Source organism: Rhyacophila brunnea, unplaced genomic scaffold, assembly GCF_057557595.1.
Source record: "Rhyacophila brunnea isolate RB1 unplaced genomic scaffold, BYU_Rbru_1.0 scaffold_15, whole genome shotgun sequence".
NCBI classification, from domain to species: domain Eukaryota; kingdom Metazoa; phylum Arthropoda; class Insecta; order Trichoptera; family Rhyacophilidae; genus Rhyacophila; species Rhyacophila brunnea.
The window spans coordinates 36193406-36220423 of record NW_028232806.1 but is presented as its reverse complement, the minus strand read 5'-3'; the positions used below and the strand labels follow the sequence as shown (position 1 = coordinate 36220423).

Below are 27018 nucleotides of genomic sequence, written 5' to 3'. Positions count from 1 at the left end.
ACATCTATAAAGCGTGCTTAAAAATATTAACTAACTAATAATCATACAGCGAGCGTTTTTACTCACCATGGGGTTATTTGATTCGCTCCCCAGTATGCGTATACTAACGGTAATGCATTCACATAATTTGTAGAACGAGATTTGTACCACGGCGACGTGATGGGACGATCCAGGTCAGCGAAAAATAGACGCCATAGTTTTCTTAATTTGTACATATGACGTGTCACCGTGAAATAGGGCGTATTTAATTAAATTAATTATTTTAATACCGCATAATCATCATTATGTTATTACATTATTCATTGCCTTATTTATTTGTAAATAATAATAAATATATCTATAAAATTTCGACGAGTTTAGATGGATACAATAAATTAAATAGTTAATTTTATCGTAATCGTAAAATATCGGACTTATATTTTTGACATGATAACGACGAGGAGATGGTCCCTACGAACCCTTAAGGTAGAGCCGCCCCTGCCTAGTAGGTATGTCGTTTACCGTAACGGACCTATATCCCATTCGATTTTTCTACAGAAACTGAACCCAAAATTGTGGACCAACCAAGGCCTGAACAAAAACGAACCAAAAGTACGAGAGAGAAAGCATTCGGCACGCTTATAACTCCGCAATATGCGTTAGAGTAGGTTAGAATTTCAACGGCTGAATTAAATATTGTTTGTAAAAGTCGCCGGTAAATATTGATTTGAATGATTACATTCATTTAAAAACTGCGAGCACGTGTTGCTGAAATTTATTGGTTTTGTGTTAAATATAAAGTTAGTGGTAATTATTTTTAGTTAATTTAGTAGGTAGGTATATAAAAATATGGTTAACTATGTTGTGTTTAAATTTAGTAGCCGTACTGAGAAGCAACATGATTGTATAACGTTTCATTGTTAATTTAATAATAATAAATTTGAGATTATACTGTGTGTTATACGCGAGAAACACGGCTTCATTTTTTCGAACAATATCCACTCTCTTTATATTATTACTCTTAGGTACCTACTGCTTCAAAAATAGAATGAGTCTATTGAGTTTTCCTCAATACCTACCTGTTTCGACTAACTGCTCTATTGTGATAATTGACTTTGAATTGGCATAAAAATTATTTATTATGTATTATTTTTATAAAGTCCCACGATCAATGTGAAATCAACCTCCTCGCATTGCAGGGTCTTGCACCGTGTAGGTCCGCCACTGGACTCATATGTGTACAAATTAAGCTTATGTAACATTAATATAATGATCAACTTATATGTATTTATAATACCTATTTTGCAGTAGCTAATAATTATCATTGCAAGTGATTATAAAACGTTTAGCGAAATGAAAACCATGACACAAATATCACTATCAAAGTTGCTGTTACTACTTACAAGTAGATCAATAGGCACTACATAATGACATACAGTAAATACAATAATTAAATTGCAAATTTTTTGATACGTGAATAATAATTAACACGTATTTTTAATTAGACAACACTTCAAAAGGAACCCAATTTTAATTGGATAGGTTCCCTCATGTGTAGCATAATAAACTATCGCAGAGACTTATCGCTGTGCGCTGTCGATACGTTGGCCGATGTTCAAATCAACCGCGTGCAAGTCTCAGGAAGCAAGAAGAAGGAAGTATCAAGATTTTCGTCAAATGGATTCTATATTAAAGAATTTTATGATTTATTAATTTCATTAGAACTCTATATATAAGTACTTAGACTACTTAGAAAGATATATTAGTATGTACTCCACAGCTAAGAATGTTCATACGCAACCTAACCTAATCTAACCGCGCCTCGTCGCTTCCACTGATATCGAAATTTCCCCGCGTGTATTCCTCATGGACAGACGCTCAGCCCAAGCACATAGCCTTCAGCTATAGTGGGATACTCACACATCAATAGCTGCTATCTATTGCACCCATTGGGATAATCTGGTTACATGTCTGGATTTATCTGAACTGTCGATTTAATCAGCAAAACAATCTCATTATTTTGAAAGATAATTCTTATTTTTTATTCCATATTACAGTGTAAGTTTTTTGAAAACATGTTTTTATTTATCTTTTCAATCGAATTATAGACAAAAATATTATTATTTCTGAGTTCCCTGATTATACATAATATTATATAGGTAATAATGCCGCCCTAGTAGCCTTTGCCCCCCCTGTCTGAGCTCTACCCTTCCTTCGCTACACGCGCACTAACACAATATATTATTTAAACTCTAATATTATGTTGGTATCTCTGAAAGTAGATCGGCAACACCGAGTGTTTATTAAACCGATTTCTATCTGGAAACCGTCCACGAGGAATCTATTAGCGACGGTTTCAGATCGAGACAAAAAAATATTTTTTAAGAAAATGACTCCATGTTTAGATCTGACCGCCCCGTTTTTAATAGAATGTATTATTATCACACGCATTAGCAACTGTATACCAAATTTCAAGTTTCTGACTATATGTACGGAAAGTGCAAAAGTTGAGCGTTACAGAAAACGTTATATATGTAAGCTTATTAGTCTTATTACGTTATAATATAAACAGTGTTGTAATACTAAATACAATAGTGCCGCGTCGAAGTTTTTAAACTTCCAAATTAACGCATTCCTCCACCGTATATTCTCCAAGTTTTCGAAAACACATGTTTTTAATATTGCAACGGTAAAAAAAATCGTAATTATCGATAGGTAAAAAAAATCGATAAAAAACGCTAAAGATCAATTTTCTTCTAATCGCTTAAGACGGTACTTCACACACGTAACACAGGTAACACGTCAATTATTTGTTTTGTGATGGCGACGGGGGAATTAATTCTTAAGTCATGTAAAGATGACTAAAAAACGTTACCCATTTACTTAGAAAAATAAAACATGTCAATGAATATATTATTATTATTAGTAAACATAACATTAAATGGACGCATGTTGACTTTTTATGACAAATTAAGTTTTGTTCTGCACGCGTCATTTGCACAATCTTCGCGTCGCGTAGTCACGATCGTTTTAGAACGTGCCCCAGCTGAAGTATAGACTTAAGAATTTAACTGACTAATCGGTTAGCTAATAGAGTAGATTTATATCTAGAGCTAAAAGTAGGTAATAATAAATATAATTCTAAAATAAGTTTAGCACCCGCGATGGATGAGTGGTAGAGTGTCAATAAAAGTAAACTTAAATAAAAAAAAAACTATCACGGCAAGCAAGCTAAAAACGTCATCAGTTTTTTTCGTTAAAACAATAACTCAAGGATACAGAAATATTTCGAATTGATTTATTGGAATCGTAAGCTTACATTCGAATTTTTAATATAGGAAATAGTATTTATAGAAAGGATACTAGGTATTTTTTAAGTAACGGAAAAGGACGTTGCAATGACATTTTTTCAGGGTTAGTGAGTGACGGTTTTTTACCGCATGACCCATATTTTCTTCACTGTGGTCATACATATCAGAGCTTCCCAACCATTTGTTGCGAGCGGTTGCAGCTGTGCCACAAGTAATAACTTTGGCCGTAATATATAGATATAAAACAATACATACAGTGCAAATTTAACGTCGCGTGTTTGAATCGAAATCTTTTTGCATCAATAATCCAAAACATTTCGAAATTTTATCGATATTGAAAAAGAAAGGCCCATTGATTTTAGCAGTGATTGAAACTTGAAATTTAGTTCAAAGGTACATTTATTCAGTCGAACAGTGGCGAAGGGTGAAGGGTAGGCTGTTAAGATCCACCATAAATAGTGCATACAAAACTTTTTCAGTCATACGTATTTGTTTTCATTGAAATAAGACTACAATTTTACAGATGGTGTTGGTTAATTTTTATAATTCAATTAAGCCCTGTGAACCCACGCCATAATAGATAATAGTCAAAAATACTCATATATCTATAAAATATCTACAATTATGCTATTATACTAATAGCATAATTATACTAAAATAATATTTTGTATCTATTATTATAGTTTGGTTTAGGCAGAGTTTAATAATTGATTTTTAAAAACTAACCAATACGTCAGTAAATTATTGTATCTAGTCAATAAAAACAAATAGGTATGACTAACAAAGTTTAATGTGCACTTTTAACAGCCTGCCTCCACCCTTCGCTACTGCTGTCGAATTCTGGTTAAACAAATTATTTATTTCGTCAAGCTGAGGTCCAGAGACATTATATGTTCGCATTTTTATACAGCTTAGAAAAACTGTGAAATTCATAGCTAGGTATACAGCCGTATCTATAAATATTTAGGCAAAAGAAAATTATTGAGGAAATGCAAAAAGGAAAGCCAACGGCACACGGTGTTCCCAAGCGGTCACCCATCCAAGTACTATCCGCGCCCAATGTTGCTTAACTTCGGTGATCGGACGAGAACCGGCGCTTTCAACATGGTATGGTCGTTGGCAGATGCTTTTACTTCTTGCACGTATACATACAGTCGTATCTATTTTTAAACAAAAAAAAAAAAAAATATTGAGGAAATGCAAAAAGGAAAGCCAACGGCACGCGGTGTTCCCAAGCGGTCACCCATCCAAGTACTATCCGCGCCCAATGTTGCTTAACTTCGGTGATCGGACGAGAACCGGTGCTTTCAACATGGTATGGTCGTTGGCAGATGCCTTTACTTCTTGCACGTATACATACAGTCGTATCTATTTTTAAACAAAAAAAAAAAAAAAATATTGAGGAAATGCAAAAAGGAAAGCCAACGGCACGCGGTGTTCCCAAGCGGTCACCCATCCAAGTACTATCCGCGCCCAATGTTGCTTAACTTCGGTGATCGGACGAGAACCGGTGCTTTCAACATGGTATGGTCGTTGGCGAATGCCTTTATTTCTTGTACGTCGTTCTTGTACAGTCGTATCTATTTTAGACAAAACAAAAAAGAAAATTATTGAGGAAATGCAAAAAGAAAAGCCAACGGCACGCGGTGTTCCCAAGCGGTCACCCATCCAAGTACTATCCGCGCCCAATGTTGCTTATCTTCGGTGATCGGACGAGAACCGGTGCTTTCAACATGGTATGGTCGTTGGCGAATGCCGCCACTTCTTGCACGTATACATACAGTCGTATCTATTTTTAGACAAAACAAAAAAGAAAATTATTGAGGAAATGCAAAAAGGAAAGCCAACGGCACGCGGTGTTCCCAAGCGGTACCCATCCAAGTACTATCCGCGCCTAATGTTGCGATCGGACGAGAACCAGTGCTTTCAACATGGTATGGTCGTTGGCGAATGCCTTCACTTCTTGCACATATACATACAGTCGTATCTATTTTTAGACAAAACAAAAAAGAAAATTATTGAGGAAATGCAAAGAAATTAGGAAAGAGGAAATGAGGCGCGCGGTGTTCCCAAGCGGTCACCCATACAAGTACCATCTATCCAGCATGGTATGGTCGTTGGCGAATGCCTTTATTTGTTGGACGTATAATATAATATGTAATGTATACCTAGCTGGATTTTATTTCTAACAGCGAATTAAATTTAGGGTGAAAGTACATTGTCCCCCGTCTTATGAATATAAAACAAATTTAATTGTACTTAATAATTATTTATCAGAAATTAATACGAGGCGATTTATTCTTTACGTCATATTTTATTAATCTATTATGTTTAATACTGTGGCATTACTAACTCATATAGTGCATTTTAAATTGAATGTCGTGAGAGAAAACACATGCTTTAAATTAATCAAACATGTAATTTTATGCAAATAAATAATAAATTATCTCCAACAAATAAAAAAACGTGTAGATAGAATATAAAAAAAATGCAAAAAGTAATGCCCCGGGTGAGGATCGAACTCACGACCTTAAGATTATGAGACTTACGCGCTGCCTACTGCGCCACCGAGGCAGTTGTGAAATAGGATAAAATTATCTTATAATAATGTATATACGTTCTGTTCCGACTTCTGTCAGCGACAAAATAAAATATATGACTGTCTTGACTTGATAAAGCTGGCAAAATAATAAATACATTTTTGATAAAATTATAATGGGATGTAAAACAATATTAATAATATTAGGAATACCTATCATACATAATGTCATAATAAATATATTGCACTAGTTATATTTAATTATGTGTAATTATTAGACCTGTAGAAGTTCTATTAAGGCGATGTCTTTACCTACCAGAGGCACCTAGCGGAAAAATAGGAAGCTTGCAATTTGAGACATTTTTTAAATAAGTATGTATCTGAAAACATTAAAAAGATTTATTTTTTTTAATTTAAAGATAAACATACAATTGAAAAAAAATGTAATAAAATGTAAATTCGTTGCAGGGTCATATCTTATTATTACATTATATTTTATGGTCATATTTATTATTAAAATTTAGTTTATTAAGTTTTCAATTTTTCGTCGTTTAGATTTTTGACTAATTCATCGTTTTAATATTTTTTATATTTATTTAAAAAACATCGATTTTTATAAAAATATAAATGTGTATAACTTGAAATTCTTTTTATTTACTTATACCTACGTATTCGTGTTTGAATATACATTAAAGAAATTTATTTACATAATATGTATATATTATATACTAAATAATATAATATGTATTATGTATGATTTTGCCGGATGTGTGGAATGTGATAATCTGGAAAGGAGTCATGTTATGCGAATAAATTTAAATAAATACGATTCATCCATGTTTGTAACTATAATTTGCGTTTTAGAATACATGGATTTATTTGGAGAATTATAATTCGATTGTTATTTTTTATCGTAGGGGGGTCAAATCGGTCAGTGCATCGGCCATCCACGTCGCTAAACGCGCAATATAATGAAATAATTGATAAAATACATAGGTACTTACCTATGTCGATAAAGATTCTATTTTTACTACGAGGTGGGATAGGTCAAATTCCCTTCAGTTTACTAGGTTAATACTGAATAAAGGTAGGATATATTATATAATAGGTTAGTTACTTTTTACTTATTAATGTAGGAATTATAAAAAAATAATATTAGGAAACAATAGAAAACACATAAAGCTCGCCACATGAAGCCATATTTTAACGAAATGAATTTATTATTGAAAAATCTTACTTTGGTGACAGTAGTTCATCACAGCTTAGTGACTTATTGTCTGGCGCAGGACCGAATTGGGAGTATAAAATAATATAATAAATATACAGATAGACAAAGTGAAAATAAAATAAATCCAGACATAATAATTTTTATGTACGATACATTGCATTAACTCATACAGTGCTGACGACACGGCTGCCGTCTTGGCATTAGATGGCCATTGGATATAATTAGCATATTATTTAAATCTTGTAATTAAATATTAATTAATTGGTCTGCAGTGAATGTATTGTATGTAATTAATCTTATTAAAAAAATAAAAATATTAATTGAATGTGTTTTTCGGCACAAGTCGGTTATGTGGAATACAGCGGCAAACACATTTTGAAAATAGCCGATATACTGGATTATTTGTTAGGTTTACCGTTAACCTAACCTAACCTAACCTAACCTAAACTAACCCAAACTAACAAATTAATAATCCAGTATAATATAGGGTATTTTCAAAATGTGTTTGCCGCTGTATTCCACATAGCCGACTAGAACCTGCTTTTCCGTGGTTGAACTCCGATAGAGTGGTTTTGAAAACAAGTTTTGTTTGATTCTACGATATGATATGAGTTACTTAGATTGACAGTTGTTTCGGGTTGTAGTCCCATTCTAAAAAAGATCTAAATATAATATATTTAAATAGTCTATCGCACAAGGATAATGTTTTAAAATGTATCTACAAGTGAAACTAGTCAATGAATTTGTTCCGCGGGCGACTTTTTTTTCGGTTTGCGTGGAACAAATTTACTAGAGAAGTGTAAGAAAGTATCTCTTTTTGTAAGAATTTAAAATATTTGAGGGAAATTGTATGACATCTTAAGAAGGTCATAACATGACGTATTGTGAGTGTTGTGACATAATATAATAATATAACAATAATTGTGTAGCAAACATTATCTATATTACGTCGTTCAATAGTATGGTTCACAGAGCAGATTCATAAATAGAATTCCCATAGGCTATACACTAAAACAGTACATTTTGACGCAGGGTTTTGAATGTGTGAGTGTCCCACGAAAATGAACCATACATTATAGACTTGCAATCGTGTGTGCAATACACCAATATTAAATCAACATCAATGCATAAACCGAGAGCAGTTGTCAGTAATCGACGTATGACGTATATTGTCAAGAGTGAGTCGATTGTTAGGGCCCAGCATCAGTTGAAATACGACCTTGTGGTGGAACGAGGTCACAAGAAATTTTAGAGACTCTTTTATTTGAGGTTGTATGAATACTATCCGTGGCTTTATCCAATTGGCGTCCTCTTAGGTAGGCTTACATACTGTAGCTAAAACACTAGACGATATTTATATTTGACCACGTATTTTTTCCGACTTATACGAGGTGAAAATGAGAATTATGCCATTCTTGGTAGTATTGGCCCGTATATTAGTGTCACTGCCAAGGTGCAGAACTAACCTGCCATTGGTTAGAATGTCAATTGGCAGGGCAACTTTCTGTTCAACCAAATAACTTCGGATATCGCTATATTCCACGAGCGTGAGGATGAGGATAGGTGGAAATTCTTAAAATAGTGTCTGCTTAACTTATTCGGTTTACTTCCTTGAATATAATTTATATATTTTTTTTGTCTTTACACTTTTCTACTGTTTATTAACTTTGATATACTTAATACTCACAGAACAGATAATAAATAGAATACCAATAGGCTATATTCAATACGCCGCATGGTGAAGCAGGCTTTTGAATGTGTGAGTGTCGTACGAAAATGAAGCACGCATTATGCACGTGCAATAGTGTGTGTAATACACCAACATTAAAGGAGCGTAAATGCATAAACCGAGAGCAGTTTTCAGTATTCGACGTTAAACGTATTCTAGACACGTGTGTAAGTTTAACCCGGATTCATCCTTACTCGAGTCGGTTACCTGCTATCGCCTTACCCGTTGTGTATTTCAGTTCCCATTATTTCTGAGTTCCCTGTTAATACTATTTTAATAATATTTCTTTGTTTCTCAATATCATGCTGTGAACGTCTTAAATTAATATTTTTTAATGTCCAGTATACCTATGTAAAAAATAAATAAAATTTGAATTTGAATTTAAAGATGATAACCGATTTTCGAATCAGTAGCACGCGAAGAAGAATAATAAAGAACTTACAATAATTTAAAAGGTAGCTTAAAAAGTTTAAAATAACAAATTGTAAATGAATAATACTTAATATAATAAATATATCTACCCAATTCGTGTCTGGTATTGATAAGCTTCACAATTTTCGCGAACTGACTGACTGAGCCTTACTAAGTTGTTGAAAAAAAAAATCGCATTTTCGCAAATTCTACCGCATTGGAATCGTAAGCTAATCCTATTACATTTTCTTACACAATGGTTGGATTGGGTGAAAATTTGAACTTTTGAACTAATTCCATATATGGTAAGAAAAGAAAACTCGTACATAATAATACAATTATTATTATGTACATAATTTTATCGACAATGTATGTATTTAAAATACTGTTGCTAATTAGGATAATTGATTTAAAGTATTTGCATTGTAGATTTTTAGTGAACGGATTTAGTTTTATTGTATTGTATTGATTGCATCATTGAACCCACCATGTGGCGTATGTTATAGATCTACCAGTATAAGTTGTCCGCTGAGTGAGGGCGCCACATGCTAACGTTTGTCATAGCATTCAATACTTTTTATACTGTAATGAACTTAGTTCTAAATTCGGAAACCTGACAATTTATGATGGTATATCTATAGTAAAGTAACATGCATGATCTGTGGGCTACAGTGCATCTGTTCTATACACGAAACTGGTATTGTCCATTATCGGCGGCTATAGAGGGTAGTTTATCATACTTATGTATTTAGGTAGGTATTATAATTGTTCCAATAAGTTAGTTGTAATTGTTACAATAAGTGCCACGTTTTAAGACGAATCCTCTACCTATCGTACCAAAGGCACTTAGCGAAAAAATACGAAGCTTGCAATTTGAAACAATTTTTTGATAATTTACAATTTAATGGGCCGAAATGCACATGCGAGCACGACCATCAAGACGCTGAATACGTCCTCTGGGACTGCCCATTGATGGGATCCGACCAAGCGGATCTGTTTGTCAGGGTCCGTCCACATACGGGCCCGATTGGTCACACTGACTTGATATCAACCAAGGCCAACTTTGAGTCATTTAAAAAATTTACTGCGTTATATGTAGGACGGAATAATTACGATTCCTCCTTAGATTCATCACTTTCAACTCCTGACTCCTCTGTTTCGGTACACAGGTACACGGGTACAGAGGACACTTCATGTCATTAAAGATAAATGACGGCAGAGCAGGTCAAGATTATTTTTATTTATTTTCTAAAATTCTTTCTTTAAGCACTAAGGTGCATGGTTGCTACATCAGTCCCGTGCAGTATCGCTTCGGGACAAGGAAGTGTGGCACTGAAATCTTTTCATTCTGACACATTTATAGCGTCATGGAAGGCGGCCGTGCAACGCCGAATAGGTACTTAATCCGATTGATTAATTAATATGGTAATTAATGGTTTTTGTATTGATGACAGTCCAAAATATCTATTTTTCCCCGACAATCGCTTAGATACAAAGTGAATGTGTGTATCCAGGGCATGGCCCCCACAAGGGAGAGGCTGACAGGGCTATAACCAGGGGGCCCAGGCTAAGGAGGGGCCCGGCGTGGCGATTCGACCAGATAAGTGAGATAAACACACATCACAAATTTGCTCTAATAGCAAAAAAAGTCGCCTGCGGAGATTTTTGCCTTCCGTAATGTTATTATTTTAAATTATGTAGTTGCACGATATAATTTTTAATTGTGTATCGATACTCGGCAACTCCATAATTCAAATGGATGTATTAAAATATACAAAATACACTAAATATATACATTAATTTTACTACGTACACCATTTGGAAAACACTACTGTAAAGCATCACACTGCCTTTATCCTTAGCGATAGGTAGGGGGGCCGCCAAAAATCATAGCCTGGGAGCCCGCTTCAGGGTGTGGGGCCCATGATCCAGGGCATGAGTCCAATCGATCGAGCGAATGGTTAACCACCAACCTTATTAAAACGTCTTTTAATTACAATTAACTCCACTACGTGGATGTTCAGATGATCCACCTACAAGACAACCACAATTTATAACGAGTTTTAGACATTTTTTTTAAATTTTAGATAAGTACCTATTAGGTAGATAATTTAACACAAATTAACTTAAACCATGCGTGTCAAACCCGTGGGCTGCATGCAGCCCCGGCCCCTAAGCCCCAGTGATTTTAAATAATATTCAACCCTGTCGTTTAGAAAAGTCTCTCATCCTCACTTCTGAATGAAAATTTAAAAATTCGGGCGATTTTTTTTTTTGACAACACACTTTTTTTACTCAATAAGTATGGTCATGCGAAGTCGAAAGGTTGGAAACTAATGAGTTCAACTAGAGCTAGTGATTTCTCGACACATATAACTTCGTCCAGATTAAAAGTCGAGCTTTTTTAACCGGGTACTCATTAGCGAGCCGTAACTGTGACCGTTGCAGATACAGTTAACAGTATGAACGCCATATAATTAGTTCGGGAGTCTAATAAATAATTATTTCTCATCTAGGGTTGGTTACAGTATAGGTATGTGGGTCTATTCTATACTTATCAACCGCTAAAGTGATTAAGTGATAAATATTATCAAACTTAGGGTAGGTGTGTATCAAAGTATTAGCACGTATTGTAACAATTACAATAAAATGTTTGTAATTGTTACAATAAGTGATATATTTTAACAGCAGCAAGAGAGGTGCTCTTTAAATATAGCATTTCTTGTAACAATTATAAACATGTTATTGTAATTCTTACACTAAGTACTAATACTTTGATACAAACCTACCCTAAGTTTGATAATATTTATCACTTAAGGGGGGACATGCTCGTCGAAGGTCAAAATTGAGTTTTTATTGTATTTTCAAACCATGATCTTGGACACTCCTTAAACGTTGTAGATGATCTATTTATATAATTTTGAAGCCTTATTATCCTTTATAGTTATTTTAAACATTTGATGACTGCATAAAGTATTTTTGTTACATAAAATAGTATTCTTTTAAACCTCTCGCTCTAATGTTTTAGAATATAGTCATATTTCGGTACATAACTGTGCAGTGATGTTAAGATTTTTTACATTTATTAATTTTTAAACGCATTTATAAAACCATTAGGATAATTTATTACGAGATAATTTTTGTAAAATATTCACGATAAAAAATTATATTGATAATCTCTGTGATCCCAAATTTGACAAGAATTAGGCATTTTATTATTCAAAAAATCGGCAAGATTAACACATTTGAAGATAATTCTAAAGATATTTATTATAAGCTATGTCTTTGACCATTCAAGTGTGATAAACATCTTATGAATAATGATTGCTTTATAATCATTATTGACCTAAGAATAAGGTAGTGTTTTTTTGAAATACGCCATTTCTTTTGTCATTCCCCAGTGGTTAAGCTACAACATACGGCCGTAGCCATAAATTGACAAACTATAATTAAAGTAGGGAGTAAAATGATATTGACGCGCGTGTTTTAACATGTACCGTTTAAAAAAAAAATAAAAAAAAATTCTGTTAGGTACATGTTCAAACACGCGCGTTAACATAATTTTACTCCCTACTTTAATTATAGTTTGTCATTTTATGGCTACGGCCGTATGTTGTAGCTTAACTACTAGGGAATGACAAAAGGAATGGCGTATTTCAAAAAAACACTACCTTATTCTTAGGTCAATAATTATTATAAAGCAATCATTATTCATAAGATTTTTATCACACTTGAATGGTCAAAGACATAGCTTATAATAAATATCTTTAGAATCCTCTTCAAATGTGTTAATCTTGCCGATTTTTTGAATAATAAAATGCCTAATTCTTGTCAAATTTGGGATCACAGAGATTATCAAAATATTTTTTTATCGTGAATATTTTACAAAAATTATCTCGTAATAAATTATACTAATGGTTTTATAAATGCGTTTAAAAATTAATAAATGTAAAAAATCTTAACACCACTGCACAGTTATGTACCGAAATATGACTATATTCTAAAACATTAGAGCGAGAGGTTTAAAAGAATACTATTTTATGTAACAAAAATACTTCATGCAGTCATCAAATGTATAAAATAACTATAAAGGATAATATGGCTTCAAAATTATATAAATAGATTATCTACAACGTTTAAGGAGTGTCCAGGATCATGGTTTGAAAATACAATAAAAACTCAATTTTGACCTTCGACGAGCATGTCCCCCCTTAAGCGGTCGCTAAGTATAATAGAATAGATAGTGCAGGATCCCATAGATTTGTCGTATACATAATATGCAGAACGCATTCTGACAATTGGAATAGGTTCTAGGGGTCATCAAGATATATAATGTCGATGTTGCCAGGCGATATTAGTGGTCAATTTTTTTTTATTGAGGTTTTATTTTTTTTTCTTAAAACCCACCAAAAATTGTTCTGAGTTCTTCAATAAAACCAAGACCCAATCAGGGATTGATTGAAAATGCAATAATTGTACCATGCCATCGGCACGGTCGTAGAACGGTTCGTCCCATTTGAAAAAATAAAAATAGCGGGTACTGCAATGTGTTCAAAATTATCGATTCTTAGGATCCTCATTGGCTTAAATTATTTTATTTAGTAGCATTTGTGTATAGAATCACTCAGATTGCTTTCTTTACCATACTATATGCATATGACATTTATTAGTTTTAGTATTATGGTTAATACAGAAACAGTGTAGGTTGAACATATACGTAGGTGAATAAATGAAATAACAATAACGACTAACCACACTAAGTACACATTTATTAAAAAAAAAAAAGAAACAAGTCAAGTATTCAAACTGCTTTAAGTATCATGATCACAGTTTTTACAAACACTACTTACACATTTGCACAATGATATACATGTCAAAGCCGATTTCTTATAACTACATGATAGTGTACGGCAGTTAGAATTACAAATAGTGGATCAGATGAGTTTTTCCATAAAACAAACTTGTGCTGAAGCCTTTAAACAGTGTAAATACAATGAATCATAATATGTGCATATCACTCTTGACAAATTTAAACTAAATCCAATATTTTCGAAAATAAATTTATATCGAAGTTCATCCGCTGTTGTTTTTTGTTTACTACTTACTGTATAATAAGTATTGCAAACTTTTTCCACGTCTTGAAACTGCTGTGGTCTCCAACAATCCATTTCCTAAAGCTGAAAGTGCATCCTAAACAAAACTCTTTGACGAGATGGTTAAAGCTTGTTTTTTGTACCTATGCAACTAGTGGAGTCGCAGCCGGTTAAAGAATGTAATACTGGCAAAATATTACAAATATTTTCACCAAGAGATTCAGCTGCCAAATGGCATCCTAAAACACGGGATTTCTTTTGAGATCCCTCAAACCATAATCCACGGCAACCAATCGTTGCAAGTTTATTCCAGAAATAAATGCCTAAGATTAAAACATCTGTATCGGGATTTTGTTAATCTCCAAATTTAGCATTTTTACAGCATGAAATTTATGACAGAACATTCTAGAATCAAGAGTTCATTCTAGAATCTAATGATTTTGATCTTAAATCAATGGCGTCATTGAAAACTCATCACAACAATTTAAAACATTGTGTGGGGTCGTCAAATCCACCACAAATCTACAGCTCACTTTCTTCGTTGATTTTTGCAAATGTGGGAGCATTTTTGCGAATAAATTTAACAAGCTGTAATTTATTTTGAGGGCTCACAAAAGAATCTTTGCAAGTAATCCACCACATCTAAGGGACAATCTTCAAGGCTTACATATTATAAGTATTAACGCTGTTTAAGGGCTTCAGCACAAGTTTATTTATGGAAAAGCTCATCTGATACACTATTGAGCCTTCTGATTTCCTACAACTTGGCTTTGAGTTATGAGAAAATAATTTGTATCCAAGACAAATGACGAATGAACCTCTACCAAATTATTTAGTTAAGCCATGCAAATGTAATTCTAACTGCCGTACATTATCATGTAAGTAGTTATAAGAAATCGGCTTTGACATGTATATCATTGTGCAAATGTGTAAGTAGTGTTTGTAAAAACTGTGATCAAGATACTTAAAGCAGTTTGAACTCTTGACTTGTTGCTTCTTTTTTTAAATAAATGTGTACTTAGTGTGGTTAGTGGTTATCGTTATTTCATTTATTCATCTACCTACATGTGCAATCTTCAGAGTTTCTGTATTAACCATAATACTAAAACTAATGTCATATGCATATAATATGGTAAAAAAAGAAATCTGGGTGATTCTATACAAAAATATTACTAAATAAAATAATTTAAGCCAAGGAAGATCCTAAGAATCGATAATTTTGAACACATTGCAGTACCCGCTATTTTTATTTTTTCAAATGGGACGAACCGTTCTACAACCGTGCCGATTGCATGGTACAATTATTGCATTTTCAATCAATCCCTGATTCAGTCTTGGTTTTATTGAAGAACTCAGAACAATTTTTGGTGGGTTATAAGAAAAAAAATTAAAACCTCAATAAAAAAAATTGACCACTAATATCGCCTGGCAACATCGACATTATATATCTTGGTGACCCCTAAAACCTATTCCAATTGTCAGAATGCGTTCCGCATATTATGTATACGAAAAGTCTATGGGATCCTGCACTAAGACCCACTGGAACGGTGACAATTACGGCTCGCTTATAAGTACCCGGCTCTAGAGCGAAAAAAAAATACCTAAGAATTTAAGAAATTCCGTTCAGAATCAAAGTGTACCTAGGCCTTTTTTATCGATAATTCAAATTTTATTGAAAAATTCCATTCATAGTAGGTACCAATCATAAAATTGAATAGCCACGCATAACATGGTAACTATAAATAATATTAAAAAAAAATCAAATAAACTTTAGAAGGTAATCCATAACATTGTTTTATTCATAGGCCAAATATACCGTAACTGCAAAAATACCACGAACTGTGAAATTGTCATTATTGTTTTGTTAACAATAATAAATTTTACTAGAGATAATATAATAAAACTTTCATAGAATTATGATCGCTCGTGAAGCATGGTTAATAAATATTATTATTCTTTAGTTTGGCATCGAAATCGCAATTTGAGATGTAGGTATAACACCGTAAAGTAGTGATGCAAAACATTTTTTATCAACAGGGCATTTTTGAAGTGAAACGTTTTATATTTCGGCACACATCATGCTCCCCCTAATATCCTGAAGCGGGCCCCTAAGCCCAGTGACGTCCCTAGACAAAATACCACCCCTAGGCAGTGTCAAAATGCCGCCACATTTTTTTTATACAGTACTTTTTATCATCCTTTCACGACTCCAATATCTAAGAAATGTTTTCTATGGATACATTACTAACAAGATAATATACCACTAAAACTAATTTAAATGCCATATCTGGTTCAATAGACAATATTGCGAGTCTACGGTTTCAGATAGGTACATTTATTATATTAGAATGATAATATTCTTTAAATAAAATGGCGCGTAAAAGTAGTAGAACGAATTTTGGTGTGTGTTTATCTTACAACTGGTCGACTCGCCATGCCGGGCCCTCAGGCTGAAGCACTGTCAGCCCACCTCGTGGGGGGCATGGTACTCATATATGGGTTATCCCGCACCTGCTTCGATTAAAGCTGTGAACGATAAATCCTTTGAAAGGTAATATCCCTACAAGTTACTTACTACAACTATCAAAATATGACGGCCATATCAAAATCGCCTACGATTTTCACTCTCTCACTATCTAAAATTCTAAAATATATAATACCACGTGCAACACTCAGCGCAACTTGTCAGCGTGACGTTTTATGTAAATATTTCGGTTCAGTCACAGCTTAAACCCTGGCGTAATTTTATTTTTAACACTACAATGAGCCCAATATAAATTGTATTAGTATAATGGTTTAGGTTTAGTAGACGTAGGTTTTAAGAATGTATTGTGACATCAGAAATCGACTCCGGAGTCCCCGAATGAGAAGCCAGTACTTTATGCAGTGGGCTATGCGATTCGCTTCCCTTATTTCACCAAGACCACTTGTGAATGCTGAATGACCAAGACTCATGGTCCTTTGCATCTCTCAGGGTAGAATGAAAGCTATCTGAAGTAATAACGCCAGCCTCTCCAAATTATTCGGCCCAAGACAGGCATCATCATCATCATCAGGGGCGCGACAACCCGGTGTGGGTCCTGGCCTCCTTCAACAGCTCCCTCCACCTGTCCCTATCCAGTGTGGCCGCTCTCCAATTTGGTACCCCCAGAATACGGCAGTCACTGGCAGCTCCATCTAACCAGCGAATCTTTGGCCTCCCTCTTCTTCTACGTCCTATTGGATTGCTGGACATCACTCTCTTTGCCGGTTCATTGTCATTCATACGGTGCACATGACCTAGCCATCGCAGTCTCCCAATCTTCCCAATCGGCCCAAGACAGGCAATTTCCGAAAAATAAATAATGCATTAATGCATATTTGTCTTTCTCTCCGACCGGTTCAACTTAGGGTCGAACCAAATCAAGAAGCTTTTCCCGTTCAACCGACATACGGGGACACTCCCAGATGGTGTGATTAGCATCCTACAATTGACCTCATAAGCAACTCGAAAATTATTCTATTAAACTAAACTGACAGTGTTTTAAGGCAAAAATTTCTCGTCCGTTTAAGAACTACTTAAGTCTAATGGTCAGGAGTCAATCTGGTTATCACCATGCCGCTGGTTGTGAATCACTGCCTTATAACAAAAAATAAATACCATGAAAACGAATAGAGTGTCTTTGAAAAATATCCGAACGACAGTGATCGAAGTGTAAGTAGGTAATTATTAGCAATCGGAATGTGATTGTAACTATCTTTGAGACCGGAATTGCATTTCGTGCACTGTATTTTCACTTGTCAGTTGATTGATATTATCAAAATGCAGCTGAGATGAGATGCGTTTGTGTGAAATAATATATCTGTGCCTATTTTCTGGAACAACTCCCTACGGGTGTGAAATATGCCATTTGCTAATGAAAAATAAAATTGTTGTACCTAGTGGACATTTTAAATTTTGGTTTATATTTTTAAATAAGTTAATAACGTTTAACTTGCCAATTTCACGTGCATTTTTGTTAGATGGCAATTCTTAGATCTATTCTGCCCAAAAAAACAAATAAAAATGTATCATTAGTCGGCAGAGAAAATACATTTAAAAATGTCTGGGGGCACACAAGTTATTCTGCTGAAAAATAAAACAATCACATGCCTGCAGGTAGCTCTCTCACTTCGATATAATTGCATATTATGCCAGTGGCGCACCCAGGGGGGGGGGGGGGCAGGGGGCCCTGGCACCCCCCAAAATAAAAATTATCAGAATGTAATTCACCAGCACCTTTATAGAAAAAATTCTTAGATTTTAATTTCTAACACAAAAATTTCGAAATACTAATGTTGGGTTTTTTTAGAAACCCAATCACTAATGGAACTGTCAAAAAATTGTGTCCATCCGAATTCCGGAGTGGTGTAGGTCATAGCTTGGGAGGCTGACGGGGCTCTAGCCTAGGGCCCCGGGTTATGGGGGGCCCGGCGTGTCGGGTTGACCAGATATGTGAGATTAACACACATCATAAATTAGCTTTAATAGTAAAAAAAAGTCGCCTGCGGCGCTATTACACTTCATGGCCATGAACATTTTCAATTACTTATATAATCGTGCAATATATTTTTTGATTATTATGTGTCGATACTCGACAGCTCCATTATTAAAGTAGATGTATTAAAAATCGCCAATAATTCACTGTATAAGTACCCTTAATTTGAACTAAAACACAATTTGGAAAACGTTAATTTAGTGTTTCACACTGCCTTTAATCTTAGCGGTAGGTAGGGGGGCCGCCAAATATCCTAGCCTGAGGGCCCGTTTCAGGATGTGGGGACCATGGTGTAGGTACACCGAGTGCAATAGACAAAAGACCGATAAACGAGAGAATAGACTGTGAAGAAGAAAAATAGCCTATGGGACTAATTTACATTCTCCTCGTTGGGCCCCCCCCAATATTAAATCCTGGGTGCGCCACTGTATTATGCTGTTATTATGTATAGGAATTTCTTTGAAGCAGCGTGTTTAACTTACAGACTCCATATTATGCAATATTCTTTGATAAGCAATAATTTTATCTAAGTTCGAAAAAAAAACTTTAAAGAAATGTATCATAAGTAAACATAAAATACATTTAAAAAATTCTCAGTGCACCCAAGTCGTTCTGATACGTTTTAAAATTCATAGCAATTAATAAACAACGTTTTAAAATGTCACTTTCTGACATTAGAGAATAAATTATCATAAAAACTATGTTTATGTGACAATTTAGGATGGAATAGATACCTATTCATTTTTTTTTCTTTTTTAAATTCTTTTATAAAATGAGTGGGTATGAGGATAATGCATTTTGAATTTGGAATGGATACATAATAATATATCGGAAAATACCCCTTACGAATTTAATCTACAGAATATTCAACATCACAATGCAGTAGTATCTCCAGGGGTGTCACATCTCTATCTAGGGGCTAAATAATTAAGAAGCAGCCTCTTATTCAATTATCATCAATATTCAAGAAAAAAATACTAATTCTATATCAAAATTAATCCAATAATGTGGAGTGTTGATACATATTGCGTACCTACCTATAATATCTATATATTCTGGCATAAAATTAGGTACGATTGCATTTTTGAAAATAATTATGTATTTATGAATGTATGAACATGATTATACTATTGCGTCCACAGTGGAGTAATGGACAAAAATATCGACATTTAAATCCATCGGTAGGAATTTCCGTGTCCGGAAACTTGTACGTATGCAATTCGCTGTAAGTATTGCAATTCACCGTGAAATGTTGTATCGGAAATATATGGTCGTAACTTCTTTGGGTCGTATAATACTGACATAAAATTCGTGTCTAAATAAAACACGGTTCTTGTCAGCTTACAGTTTACAGGAAGCCAGTAACTTATAGCCGATATACTGGATTATTTGTTAGGTTAGGTTTTCATTCTTGAATTCATGAATTTTGCCAAAATCAGCTATGAAAATTGAATTAATGTTCATATTGAATTTAATAAAATTGGAGACCGTATAGTTATAGTATATGGTCATCTCTTTCCGATAAGAAAGCTCACGGCGAACTGTATCACGGTGAAATGTTTTACGTACAATTTACATGTAACCAGGAATTCCGTGGTTAGGCCAAATTCACGTGTTGGTTTTTTATTATTATTTATAAAAACAGAGGCAAATGAATTGGGCGATTGGCTGTTGGCCACTAAATATTTCTCGTATAAAATGTAAAAATATTTAGAGATTTAGTATATTATTTTGTCGAGGCATTATTTATTATAAATTATAGAATTATCTACATCCTACCATTGAATGCTAAAATTATAGATCGATAATAGGTGATGTAGAACTTTCGGTGTGGGTGGGCACAGCCTAATATTTTATCAAGTTTGTTGATTATTGATAGCATTGCATTTCATTGAAATCAATAATAAAAAACGCATAATTTAGTTAAGCTGTTAATATGTAGGTATTAAAAAGTTGTACCATAGTAATAAACACGTTATTGTACACAAATCAGTCGGAAATAAAACAATAATGTAAAAAATATTAAAAAGCAACTCGAAAAGACCTTCATCCGGCAGTGGGTCAACAGCAGCGACTACATAAAAGTATTATCATATCCTTCACCACATCAAATCATATATACAAAATGTTTGAAGTAGGTAGGTACACATGTACAGTAAATTTATTGTATCGCTGAATGAATAAGGTTCAAACTTCCAAGGTAAACTTTTTTTCATACCTATAGATGGACACTTGAGGTCAGCAATATTTATAATAGTATTCGAAGTATCTTCTTAATATTTTAAAACCTTTTTGTACTGTCAATGACTCTTTTAAGGGTCATATCAAAACCTTGGGTATAGGTACATAATTAATGCTGGATATGATATAAATGAACACAACATTTAAAAAACATGTGTTTAAAATGATTATATTTTTCAAAATATGTATAGATTCGAAAAATAGAATCTATTAATCAGGTTAGGTGAGGAAACAGACACCACAAAGTGGGGTGAGGGGAAGTTGGGTCCTTTGACTTGATTTCACATTAATTTAATAAAACACATAATTATCACTGTTATCCGTTTGTAGGTAGCGAAAAATGTTCAACCAGTGTGTGCTTCCCGTAATCACATATGCGTGTGAAACATGGACCCTAAGTAAAAGAGAGATTCAGAAACTTAGGCCCGTTTCAGACGGTACACCGATGTCGCGCTCGTATTAATAAAGGAGGCCTTTGTATTCGAATAAAGAGGTTTTTGTATTATTTTTATGAACGCCCCAGAGCTAATGACTCAACGCGTTTCCGGTACACTTTTCCGTCGGCCGCTACATTCTCAAGCCGTCGATACTCTTGTTTTTATTACCGCAGCCAGTTCTATATTCGTTGACTCATTAGCTCTGGGGCGTTCATAAACATATTACAAAGGCCCCTTCATTCAAATACAAAGGCCTCATATATTATATACGAGCGCGACACCGGTGTCCTGTCTGAAACGGACCTTAGAGTAGCACAACGTGGTATGGAGAGGTGAATTTTGAAACAAAAAGAGGAATGAGTGGATAAGGAAACAGACAAGGGTTTGCGATGTAATAGAGTTCGCTAAAGGCCTCAAATGGAAATGGGCTGGACATATAGCTTGAAGAAGGGATAATCGTTGGACAAATTTAGTCATCCAGTGGTACCCAAGAGGTACAAAACGTCCGCAAGGTAGACCTAGAGACCGCTGGATCGATGAAATGGTAAAGTTCTGTGGAAGTACGTGGCAATTCAACGCACAGGACCAAGAGAAGTGGAATCAGCTTGGAGAGGCCTTAATCCAGCAGTGGATAGATACAGGTTGATGATGATGGTGTGGTAGCAATTATTATGGTCCAGGGTCAAGATAGGTACTTATACCCACTTAAAATAATTGACAAAATCATTTATTTTTGTGAATTGTGAACTCGGTCTTAATCGGGCGTAAAACGGGATCCTACGTTTGAGTGTGAAGCATCACTTTTTTATTACTGGGAATGTCTCAGAAGCAGTAACCCAAGACTAAGGTCACCATGCACTCGAATGTGCATTCACTGAATATATGACTTTAACGGATCCATGTGAGAGATGAACACGTAGAGGCAATATTAAAAACTAGTAGTAAGTTACTAATACAAAACTGCTGAACATTCTGAATGAAGAGATCTTCACGTTAACAGTATGACCCAGTATGAGTACCCAGAGGATGTGGTTTACATCCTATATTTCTTCGCCGCATGGACATGTTATATTATATAACCTGCCACTGGTAATGCCAATTGGGATGGCGATAACTATGTTCAACCAAATTGCTTCGGGTGGTGATATATTCCACTTGTGTGAGGGTAAGTTTAGGTGGACGCTATTTTATAAATTCTTAAAATAGGGTCTCCTTAGCAAACTCGTTGTACTTCTTTGAACTTCTATATATGTATAATAGTATTTTCACTGCTTTTGTATGTTTATATTATTATTATGTTCTCTTTTTATATTTTCATTTTTATGGTTATTACTTTTTTTCTTTATACTAATGTTTCATGTCATGTTGTGAACGTCTTAAACTTATAATTTGTAATGTCCATAATATTTAAAAAAATAAATTGAAATTGAAACGGGAAACAAGACAAGGCACAAAGAGCTTGCCAGCGAAGCCACCATGTCCAGTCAAGAATTGACTGGTGTAATGATCTGGAGTCAAGGCGGTTATCTCCATTCGCCATTTTATATTCGGAAAAAATACTCCAAACACAGATTGAAAAATAAAATGTGTATTTTACAGACCCAGGATTCAAACCTGGGACCCACGACATTATAAGCAGACGCGTAAGCCGCTCGGCCATCGTATATTAATAACGTATATTACTAAGATTAAAACAATAATAATAATATACTAGTTTCGTTTAGAAAACGCCTTAAGTACCTATTTAATAAAAAAGTATGAGATTAAATGAAAACTCTAGATTGGGCATGCTTCTTAAAGCCAAATCGAAACAAAAATCATTCACTCAAAATAAAACAAAAGAAAAAGTCCTAATTGCACTGCGCTCCAGTCTAGCGGACAATTAATTTAATATTAATTGCGAATCTAGAGATGCCCACTTTAGCAGGCATTTTTCCAAAACAAGAATAAAAATACACCAAAGAGAGAAAAATAATTATTATTCGCGGTAAACCCAGACAGCGCATTGTTAAACTGTGCGACCGTGAAAGTTTGAGGAGCATTTTGGCTCGGATAATAAATACTTAATCAAATTAATGTACTGGAGTTATAAGATGTAATTAGGGCGGACTGTTTCAAAAGTGATTATATTACAATTTTATAAAATAATTGAAAGATCCGGGACAAAATAGTGTGAACTTTGTCAATACAATTCTACTAAGTTTAGTAGACATGTCAACTTAACTATAAAAATAGCATCTAGGCTACTGGTAAACAAAAACTGGTTTAAAATTCGGCCAATAAAGACGTTTTCAGTCTATGTTATATTTTTGGCTAAAAATATCTTGAAGTACGTAAATGACACTATTTACTTATTAACCACAAGTGGCAGATCTTATTTAGGAATGGTCCCAATATTTAAGCTCGATTTGATATAAATAAAAATGATTTCAAGTTATACTTACAGATTTATATTTTAATAAAAATTGATGTTTTTTAAAATAAATATAAACAATATTATAACTATGAATAAGTCAAAAATCTCTTAGATAAAACATAGAAAATTTAATGAACTAAATTTTAATAATAGAAATGAACATAAAATATTTTGCTTTAATAAGATGGAATAATTTAACAAATTCATATTTTATAACATTTTTTACAATAATTGTAAGTTTATATTTCTTTTTAATGTTTAAAGATACATATTTATTAATTAATAACGTTTAAATTGTAAATTATCAAAAAAATGTTTCAAATGCATGCTTCGTATTCTTCCGGTGCCTCTGGTATTTCGCCAGCGTAGGTAAAAATGGAGCTTTTATGGAATTTTCAGAGCATAACCCTGGACATTCCTAAATGTTGTAGATAATCTATTTACATAATTTTTAAGCCTTATTATCCTTTATATTTATTTTAAATATTTTCAGATTTATTAATTTTTAAACGCATTTACAAAACCATTAGTAAAATTAATGTTAAATTATATAGTGACATAATATTTACGATATAAAATTTTATTTTATAATCTCTGTGATCCCAAATTTGACAAGAATTAGGCATTTTATTATTCAAAAATAGGCACGATTCACACATTTGAAGATAATTCTAAAGATACTAATTATAAGCTATGTCTTTAACCATTCAAATATGATAAACATCCTACGAATAATGATTGCGTTATAATAACTATTGACCTAAGAATAAGGTAGTATTTTTTTTAAATAAGCCATTTCTATTGGCGTTTCCCAGTGGTTAAGCTACAACGTACGGCTTTAGGCATAAATTAACAAACGATAAATGAAGTACGGAATGAGATCATGGTAACGTGCGTATTTGAACATGTACCGTTTAAAAAAAAATCGGTTAATCGTGCCCATTTTTGAATAATAAAATGCCTAATTCTTGTCAAATTTTGGATCATGTAGATTACAAAATATAATTTTTTATCGTAAATATGTCACTATATAATGTTAACATTAATTTTACTAATGGTTTTGTAAATGCGTTTAAAAATTAAGAAATTAAAAATTGAAAACCGATTTTGAAACATGAAACTGCAATTCACAAGATGTTATTTTTTAATTGCACATTATAATGCCAAGTGACCGTAAAGCTCACAACCATTCTGAAATTTCGTTTGTTCAGTGTATTTCATATAGTTCGAAATTTAAATAGGAAGGTAACATAGGAAATGGTTCAAATAATATAATAGGTTTTTTCTGATTTAATAATAACCTTATAGGTAGGTAAATTAAAAAAACAAAAAAAAACTGTAGAGGTCCATATTATGATCTTCTTAGGATCGAACATGGTAAAAAAAATTGGAATTTATATTATGTAAACTTACTTAACCCTTAAATGCTTAAATGCATGATGGAAACCATTTATTAATACACACGTAGATACACACTATAACTATTTTGTCAGAACACTTTGTCCACTACAAATAATTGCAAGTTTTTAAATAAATTTTATTCACACAAAAAAATAATAAGAATAGGTAATACAGTTTGTTACTGATTCAGGCTTAGGCAATGCCATAGAATTAAGGGTTAAACTGTGAGTGCCCTTTTCTCAGATTTTACCTAAGCCTTAAGATGTTAAATTCGGTATACAGGTGCCAATGCGGTGACAATATTGCATTTATTTATCAGAAAAAAGAGTATTATGACTTATAGTTATTTGTCAATGCACCATAATACATAAAAAAATACAATATCAAATTAAAACAGTAAGAAGTTATAAATAAAATTAAAAAAACTTAATTAATAATAAGAAGCAATATAAAACACGAAAGAGGAAGACACATCTTGTTCGAATAATTCGAAGGTTTTACTGTATTGCGATAAAATTTGGGGGCGGTCCCGTTCTACAAGGATGCTATTTGCATACAACTTCTTTGTTAGTGATGCTATGGCTCTCTAAAGCCAATAGGCAAAGAAATAAGGGTGCCTTATGCGTCGATGACATTGAGCTACTTTACAAGCTGCTTGTCGGCGAGTTTAAAAGCGGGCGAGTCAGCTAGTGCGATTGTGATGACGACACACAAAACTTTCCACTCGCTCAGAAGCCAACAAGCTAGCGAGTTGAAACCGTCATTTTTGGTACTATTTTGACAGAACGTATTGAGTATGTAGTTCGTTTTTTACCGGGAGGTCGCCACTATCGCTCTACTGCGCAGACGCAGTTCGGCCCACACGCCAGCGTGTAGCATGTAAAGTAGCACGGCTTTCAACTTTTCTCGGTTGATTTTTTACAATCTGCTTGTTAGCTAGTTCGATGATGACACTGGGCGAGTTTACAAGCAGATTGTAAATTCGCTGGCTTGTAGCTTGTAAAGTAGCTCAATGTCATCGACGCATAATGTAGAGATTTAAAAATTACGAGTAGCGCAACTTGGTATGAAAATGTGCATATTGGGCATTACTCGGAAAGATCACAAAATAAACTGATATACTTATTAGAAACCAGGCAAAATTACGCGATGTGACGAAGGTCGCTAAGCAGGTGAAATGTAGATCGACTGGTCATGTCGCTCGATGAGTGGACAACTGCTGGACAAATACAGTCATGCAGCGGTATCCAATATGTAGTAAACGTCTATACGGACGCCCTAAAACTTCTTGGATAGACGAACTCATAATGTTAGGGGGATGTGTTTGCCAGCCAAGTACTAAGGACCGAGGATCTGGGGGATTCCTTTATCAGGCAGTGAAGCGACTCAGGCTGATGATGATATAATATATACTAACATTGTTACTTTGAACATACATAGAACATAATAGAAATTTTCTTAAAACATACTTTTCAAAACACTTCAGAGAAAATATATTATAACCAATAGAAAAAATCTTTTAAAAAAAATTAGAACCCCGCAGGAATCGAACCTGCATCTCTCGGGTATCGCGCCCACGCACATTGATCACAATGCTAAAGGAGTCACTTAATTACGACAAATTTTAACTGATGGCTTTTAATACTCACTGACGCGCTTTCCAAATTGAGATACGATTGGCGATCGGCTTTTCTATTTTAAATCATAGTAGGTATT

The 27018-nt window shown here is 33.9% G+C and overlaps 5 non-coding genes across 5 annotated transcripts; all 5 read right to left on the bottom strand.

Moving 5' to 3' along the window:
- Window positions 1–4292: 4292 nt before the first annotated feature.
- On the bottom strand, window positions 4293–4411 carry LOC147075285 (5S ribosomal RNA). Its single transcript, XR_015070110.1, has one exon. It is a non-coding gene; the product is annotated as a 5S ribosomal RNA (ribosomal RNA).
- An 89-nt stretch (window positions 4412–4500) lies between these two features.
- Window positions 4501–4619, bottom strand: LOC147075284 (5S ribosomal RNA). The gene has a single exon (XR_015070091.1). It is a non-coding gene; the product is annotated as a 5S ribosomal RNA (ribosomal RNA).
- Window positions 4620–4709: 90 nt separating this feature from the next.
- On the bottom strand, window positions 4710–4828 carry LOC147075283 (5S ribosomal RNA). Its single transcript, XR_015070090.1, has one exon. It is a non-coding gene; the product is annotated as a 5S ribosomal RNA (ribosomal RNA).
- A 93-nt stretch (window positions 4829–4921) lies between these two features.
- LOC147075282 (5S ribosomal RNA) lies at window positions 4922–5040 on the bottom strand. Its single transcript, XR_015070104.1, has one exon. It is a non-coding gene; the product is annotated as a 5S ribosomal RNA (ribosomal RNA).
- A 751-nt stretch (window positions 5041–5791) lies between these two features.
- On the bottom strand, window positions 5792–5864 carry TRNAM-CAU (transfer RNA methionine (anticodon CAU)). The gene has a single exon. It is a non-coding gene; the product is annotated as a tRNA-Met (tRNA).
- Between the last annotated feature and the right edge of the window lie 21154 nt (window positions 5865–27018).